This window comes from Pan paniscus, chromosome 2 (assembly GCF_029289425.2).
Source record: "Pan paniscus chromosome 2, NHGRI_mPanPan1-v2.0_pri, whole genome shotgun sequence".
Classification (NCBI taxonomy): Eukaryota; Metazoa; Chordata; class Mammalia; order Primates; family Hominidae; genus Pan; species Pan paniscus.
In genome coordinates, this window is record NC_085926.1 from 52,185,715 (window position 1) to 52,192,802 (window position 7,088).

At 54.6% G+C, this 7,088-nt stretch overlaps 1 pseudogene; it reads left to right on the forward strand.

The window, feature by feature from the left end:
* The first annotated feature begins 1,589 nt into the window (after window positions 1–1,589).
* On the forward strand, window positions 1,590–5,374 carry LOC100993008 (fructose-bisphosphate aldolase A-like; annotated as a pseudogene).
* Window positions 5,375–7,088: the final 1,714 nt, after the last annotated feature.

Sequence of the window (7,088 nt, forward strand, 5' to 3'; positions counted from 1 at the left end):
AGGAACCTCCAAGGAGACAGCCAAGGAGGGTGGGAGGCCTCTGCCAGGCTGTGGGCCCTGGGTGCTGTGCAACTGGGCCCAGAGCAGCTGGCCAGGTCCAGGGGAGAGAGTGAGCAGTGTCCACCAGTGTGTGGGGTCTGGAAGGAGTCCTGCCTTCTGAGGATGTGGCTGGTTGCCCAGAAGTTCCCGGAAGTGGGCAACCTCTCCTGAGTTGGGTGGCCGGCAGCTGGCCGGAGCCTGGGCCAGCCTCCTTGGCTAAGTGCTCCCATCTGCCTGCCCGAACTGGTCCTGTCACCCAGAAACAGAGAAATGCCTCCCCTGAGACCCGAGACCCTTGAAGCTGCCCCAGCCTCATTCCTCCCAGCTTCTTCACCCCGCCCCCACAGGGTGGAGTGCTGGACCAGAAGCCAGAAGGGCCAGGAGGTCAGCCACTCTCCCCACTTGCTGGCTGTATGACCTTGTGCAACTTAACCATTCTGAGCCTCTGTTCCTTGTATGGGACTGACATCTGTAGGGTGCACTGTGTGGGGGGTCTGGGGTTGTGCACTTAATCACAGAGCCAGGTCAAACATTTGCACACAGCGGCTGCTGCTACCATCTTTGCTCAGCAGATTCTCATGCTCCCTGGCCTTCTCCTTACTGGCCCTGCCCAGCCGATCCACATTCACTCTCTTCTCACTCCTCCTCCCCTTTGTTCCAGCTCCCTTGTGTCCGGGCAGAAGGGGTGCTGGGTAGGCCTTTAAATGCCAACAGGGCCAGAGAGAAATAAGGTCCCTGAATTGGTGGATAATTGCACTGTTGATGATGGCGAGATTCTAATGTCTCCCGGCCTGGCTCTGCCACCCCCCACCCCCGCCCCGTTCTCTTGACTTCAGCCTCCCTGTCTTCCTCCATGCTCCTTCTCCATATCAGGCTCCCTCTAGCCTTCACTGGGGGCCCCTCAGCCTGGTCGCTCTGTCCTAGGTGGCATCTGCTTGACACCAGGGTGCAGCCCTGAGGTGGGTCCCCCTTCCCATCCCGCCATTCTCTAATCCAGCACCCTTGTCCACACTGGTCACAGACTGCTATGGCTTCTTTGCTGATGTCTGTCTGCCCAGCAGCTCAGGAGGACAGGGAGGGAGGCTTCCCCGTACTGCACATCCTCATCCCGCCAAGCCCCTGCATGTGGATCAGGCAGACCAGGGTCCCTTGAAGGTGATGAGGCAGGGGCAGGCACAGCCGGCCATAGGAGAGGGCTCAGCCTGTGCCTGCCCCTGCCCCATTATCTTCAAGGGGCCCTGATCTGCCTGATCCACATGCAGGGGCTTGGGGGGAAGATGACAAGCATGGAGGAATCCACCTCCGGGCTAGTCCCTTCCAGGGGGCCCCTTATAGCTAGCCTGATCCTTCCCCTAGCCACTGACCCCAGACCCTCCTCCAGAAGCTGTGAGTGTAGTGTGGAAGACATAGATATCAGGACACCTGGGTCCCCCTGCAGCCCAACATCACTTTCTGTGTGACCTCGAGCAAGTCCTCTCCCCTCTCTGAGTCTTAGTCTCCCTGGCTGTAAAATGGCTTAGGGCTGGGAACACACACTGATGCCTACAAGGCCAGGGAGGTGTCGCTGCTTGGACATTACATTCCTCAGGGTTGGGGACGCACTGAAGGGAGAGCTGATAGAGAAGTGGAGAGAGCACACCCTGCCTGGGCTAGCCCAGGGGCTCCAGGTCTACTGATTCCTCAAAAGAAGCTGAACATCTGAGGCTTGATGAGAAATCTCCTGCTGGTTAAATGTTGACAATGCATTCACATTTTATTATAAAACAAGAATGCCGGGCGCAGTGGCTCACACCTGTAATCCCAGCGCTTTGGGAGGCCGAGGTGGGCGGATCACGAGGTCAGGAGATTGAGACCCTCCTGGCTAACATGGTGAAACCCCGTCTCTACTAAAAATACAAAAAATTAGCCGGGCATGGTGGTGGACGCATGTAGTCCCAGCTACTTGGGAGGCTGAGGCAGGAGGATGGCATGAACCCGGGAGGCGGAGCTTGCGGTGAGCCAAGATTGTGCCACTGCACTCCAGCCTGGGCGACACAGTGAGACTCTGTCTCAAAAAAAAAAAACAAAAAACAAAACAAAACAAACAAACAAAAACTACGTGGGCCACACAGAACTTATCTGGGCCACAGTTTGTGGGTGCTAGGCTGGAGGGCTGGGTTCAGGGGTCCTCTGGGGCTCTCTGGGCATTTTCTGCTCTCTAGGATGGGGGCTGCTGCTCCCTGCAAAGCCCCCCCCCACTCCAGACCTATCTCCTGAAGCATTTATTGGCTTTGCTCCACTCCAGCCCCTCTCTCTCTTCTCACAAACCAGAGCTCACCCCTTGCTCTGCAACCACAGTCTAACGGGATTCCAAAGACAGGGTTAGGACAAGGCCAGCGCCAGAGACCTCAGAACCCTTTTGCTCTGCCAACCCCGAAATTCCATCTCACATGGTGGCTCCTGGGCCCCATCATGGTAAACTGGAGCTCATGCCTCCAACTGTTCAGGGCAGAGCTGGGCTGTTTCCAGATCCTCTACCCACTGTGTGCGGCTGGCCCCCATCTACCACTGTATAGAAGGGCACTGACACCCCAAGGAGCAGCAGCAGCACAGGTTGGAGCTGTCCTATGTCCACCTGGGGTCTCTTTGAGAAGGATGCAAGATTTCTTGCTTGACTGACAGATGTGGAAACTGAGGCCCAGAAGAAAGCAGCAGGTTTGCCAAGACTGTGCTACCTCACCTTCTTGGAGGAGTGCTGCTAAAAATAGTTCCTGGGAGAAGGGATCCTGGTGATGAGTGCTGCGTTCTCTCCCTGAGTCCACTCGCCCGCCTGCCACCCTCCACCGTCGCACCCTGCAAACCCACCCCTCTCCTATGCCAGAACTTGCTAACACCAGTACCATGCCCTACCAATATCCATTGCTGACCCCGGAGCAGAAGGAGCTGTCTGACATCACTCATTGCATCGTAGCTCTGGGCAAGGGCATCCCGGCTGCAGATGAGTCCACTGGGAGCACTGCCAAGTGGCTGCAGTCCATTGGCACCGAGAATACCGAGGAGAACCGGTGCTTCTACCGCCAGCTGTGGCTGACAGCTGACAACCGCGTGAACCCCTGCATCAAGGGTGTCATCCTCTTCCATGAGACGCTGTACCAAAAGGTGGATGATGGGCGTCCCTTCCCCCAAGTTATCAAATCCAAGGGCAATGTTGTGAGCATCAAGGTAGACAAGGGGGTGGTACCCCTGGAAAGGGCAAATGGTGAGACCACCACCCAAGGGCTGGATGGGCTGTCTGAGCGCTGTGCCCCATACAAGAAGGATGGAGCCCACTTTGCCAAGTGGCATCATGTGCTGAAGATTGGGAAACACACCCCCTCAGCGCTCGCCATCATTGAAAATGCCAACATCAGCTGGGCGCGGTGGCTCACGCCTGTAATCCCAGCACTCTGGGAGGCTGAGGTAGGTGGATCATCTGAGGTCAGGAGTTCGAGACCAGCCTGGCCAACATGGTGAAATCCCATCTCTACTAAAAACACAAAAATGAGCTAGGTGTGGTGGCACACACCTGTAGTCCCAGCTACTTGGGAGGCTGAGGCAGGAGAATCGCTTGAACCTGGGAGACGGAGGTTGCATGAGCTGAGATTGTACCACTGCACTCCAGCCTGGGTGACAGAGTGAGACGCCGTCTTGAAAGAAAAAGAAAGAAAAGAAAGAAAAAGAAAGAAAGAAAGAAAGAAAGAAAGAAAGAAAGAAAGAAAGAAAGAAAGAAAAGAGAAAATGCCAGTGTGTCAATGTCCTGGCCCACTATGCCAGCATCTGCCAGCAGAATGGCATTGTGCTCATCGTGGAGCCTGAGGATCCTCCCCAGTGGGGACCATGACTTGTAGTACTGCCAGTATGTAACCGAGAAGGTGTGGCTGCTCTACAAGGCTCTGAGTGACCATGACATCTACCTGGAAGGCACCTTGCTGAAGTCCAATATGGTCACCCCAGGCCATGTCTGCATCCAGAAGTTTTCTCATGAGGAGATTGCCATGGCAACTGTCACAAGCACTACACTCTGGGGAATAAGCGGCCTAGAAGGATCACAACTGGGCCAGAACAGGGCCCACCCCAGACTCATCACTGAGGCAGGTGGGGTCATTCTCATTTCACAGACACAAAAACTAAGTGCTGCACTGCACAGTGCCCCCCACTGTCCCTGGGATCACCTTCCTGTCTGGAGGCCAGAGCAAGGAAGTGTCCATCAACCTCAATGCCATTAACAAGTGCCCCCTCCTGAAGCCCTGGGGCCTGACCTTCTCATATAGCTGAGCCCTGCAGGCCTCTGCCCTGAAGGCCTGGGGCAGGAAGAAGGAGAACCTGAAGGCTGTGCAGAAGGAGTATGTCAAGTGAGCCCTGGCAGATAGCCACGCCTGTCAAGGAAAGTATACTCCAAGCGGTCAGGCCGGGGCTGCTGCCAGTGAGTCCCTCTTAATCTTTAACCACGCCTAGTAAGCGGAGGTGTTCCCAGGCTGCCCCCCAACACCCCAGGCCCCGTCCCCTCCCACGCTCTCTTGAAGAGGGGGACTCCTCCTCGGGGCTCCAGGCTGGCTTGCCCTCGCTCTTGCCTCCCTCGTGACAGCGGTGTGTGTTGTCTGTGAATGCTAACTCCATCACCCTTTCTAGCACATTGCTAATAAACAGCTATTTAAGGGAGAAAAAATAAAAATAAAAATAAAAATAGTTCCTGGGGCCCAGAATAAAAAGGGGGAATTCTAGGGGCTGGGGTTGACATTTTCCTTTTGCCTTGACCATTGGGTGGGTACTATGTGCAGCAGCCCCTGACGGTGATAGTGATGGTAATGATGACCATGATGCAGACTGGGTGGGAGGGAAAAAAGTCCCCAGCGTCATCCCTGGGATGGGGCCTGACCTTGCCTCAACTACAGCTGCCCAGGGCCAGAGCGAGTGATAAGATGAGTTTATACTGTAGCTCTGAGAAGGAAGGGAGGGAGGGAGAAGGAGGGAAGAAGGGAAAAGGGAGGGAGGGGTAAGGGAGAGAGAAAAAGGGAGAGAAAGGGAAAAGAAGATGGGGAAGGAGGGAAGGACAAGGGAGGAGTGAGAGGCGAAGAAGGAGAAGGAAAAGAAGAAAAAGAAAGAAGAAGAGGAGGAGGGGGCGGAGGGGGAAAGAAGAGGCCCCGAAGGATCACAACTGGAGCAGAATAGTGCCCACCCAGACTCATCACTGAGGCAGGTGGGGTCATTCTCATTTCACAGACACAAAAACTAAGATTTAGGGCATGAGGCAATTTGCTCAAGATCTCAGAGTTAGGACTAGAACTCATGGCTTACGCCTTGCTCTTCAAGGTCTCAAACCTTGAACCACTCAAGAAACATATGCCAAGATACCTCACCCTTACCTCATCAGAAAGGGGAGCTGGTTAAAATGCAGATTTCTGGGTCAAAATCAAAGGAGTGTGGCACAGGAATCTGCATTTTGACCGGTACCCTGGGGGTGGTTCTTTGGGCCCTGACACTGGGAAACCCCGTGGCTCATTTAGGGCCTTTCTGGTCTGACCTCTTGGCGTCAGGTCCTGACCATACTCCCGTTGCCCAGCTATTTGGGCTGACTCACGCTGACCCCCCAACCACCACCCCCACAGGGCTGAGCCTTTTCCATCCAAGGCTTCACCCACAGTCTCCCAGTCGCATGTAGATCCACCCTTCCAACCAGCACCCGCTTCTCTTCTGGAAGCCTTCCTCGTGGTTGGGATCCTCCTCTTTCAGCGCCTGTTGGAGTAATAGCCTCCTCCTCTTCCTCCATCTGGAGTTGCTTACAACACTCTATTTCACTTTCCATGTGAGTCGGCCTTGTTTCCCAATCTTTCTCTATATTAAACAGGAAACTCCCAGAGGGCTAGGGACTGGCTGGTTTAAACAATAAGCCTCTGAAATACAGGACTTCACCTGACCCTCCTGCCAGCCACAAGTGGCAGGGCTGGGAGAGCTTTACAAATCAGGAAACCAAGCCTTGAAGAGGTTGTGGCCTGCCCAAGTCTATGGCCAAGTAAGATTCAGAGCTGGGTTTGAAACCCATGCCCAACTCCACTATCCAGTTCTTTCTGCTTTGGCTTTGCCTCTGATCACCCCCCAAAAAACCCTGTGAGGGCCAGGCGCAGTGGCTCATGCCTATAATCCCAGAACTTTGGGAAGCTGAGGGTGATCACTTGAGGTCAGGAGTTCAAGACCAGCCTGGCCATCATGGTGAAACCCCATCTCTACTAAAAATACAAAAATTAGCTGGGCGTGGTGGTGTAATCCCAGCTGCTCAGGAGGCTGAGGCAGAAGAATCGCTTGAACCTGGGAGGCAGAGGTCGCAGTGAGCCGAGATTGTGCCACTGCACTCCGGCCTGGGCAACAGAGGGAGACTCTGTCTCAAACAAACAAACAAAATAACAACAACAACAAAAACAACCTGTGAGGCAGGCATTTCAGGGATTATGATCCTATTGCCCAGATAAGGAAAGCAAGGCCCAAAGATGAGCAAAGCACTCAATATCATCCTTATTCTGTTCCCACTTCCAGCTGCACTTGGGTCCAAGTCCAAGTGCTGACCTTTTCTCTCTCATCTTCTCTGGGTGATGGGCACTGCCCAGGATCTCTTGGCTGAATGGCACAGAACTGGGTCTCGAGCTCTCAGACCAAAGCCCTCATCCTGGACTGGTCCCACTGCCACTCTGAACCCAGGTGCCTCCTCTGAAGGTGGAGACTCGCCTCACCTGCCTTGCAGCCAGCTGGGTGCTCAGAGACAGAAATGCAAAGTACCTGGACACACCCTGGTCACCATCATTCTGGACTTTGTCCCTCTTGTTAATGCTCAGCTGGGAAAGGAATACCCTCAAAGGCCCTTTCCTCAAGAATGGAGGAGAGTACCTCTGAGCCTGGCACAGGCCCAGCCCAACACAGCCCAAGCCAAGCTGGGAAGGGTGTGGGGCAAGGAAACCAGACTGACATTCCTGAGACGGGTTTGCCAAGCCCTACACTTTATGTGTTGTACCCGGGAAACTCAATGGAGGTATGGCCCAACG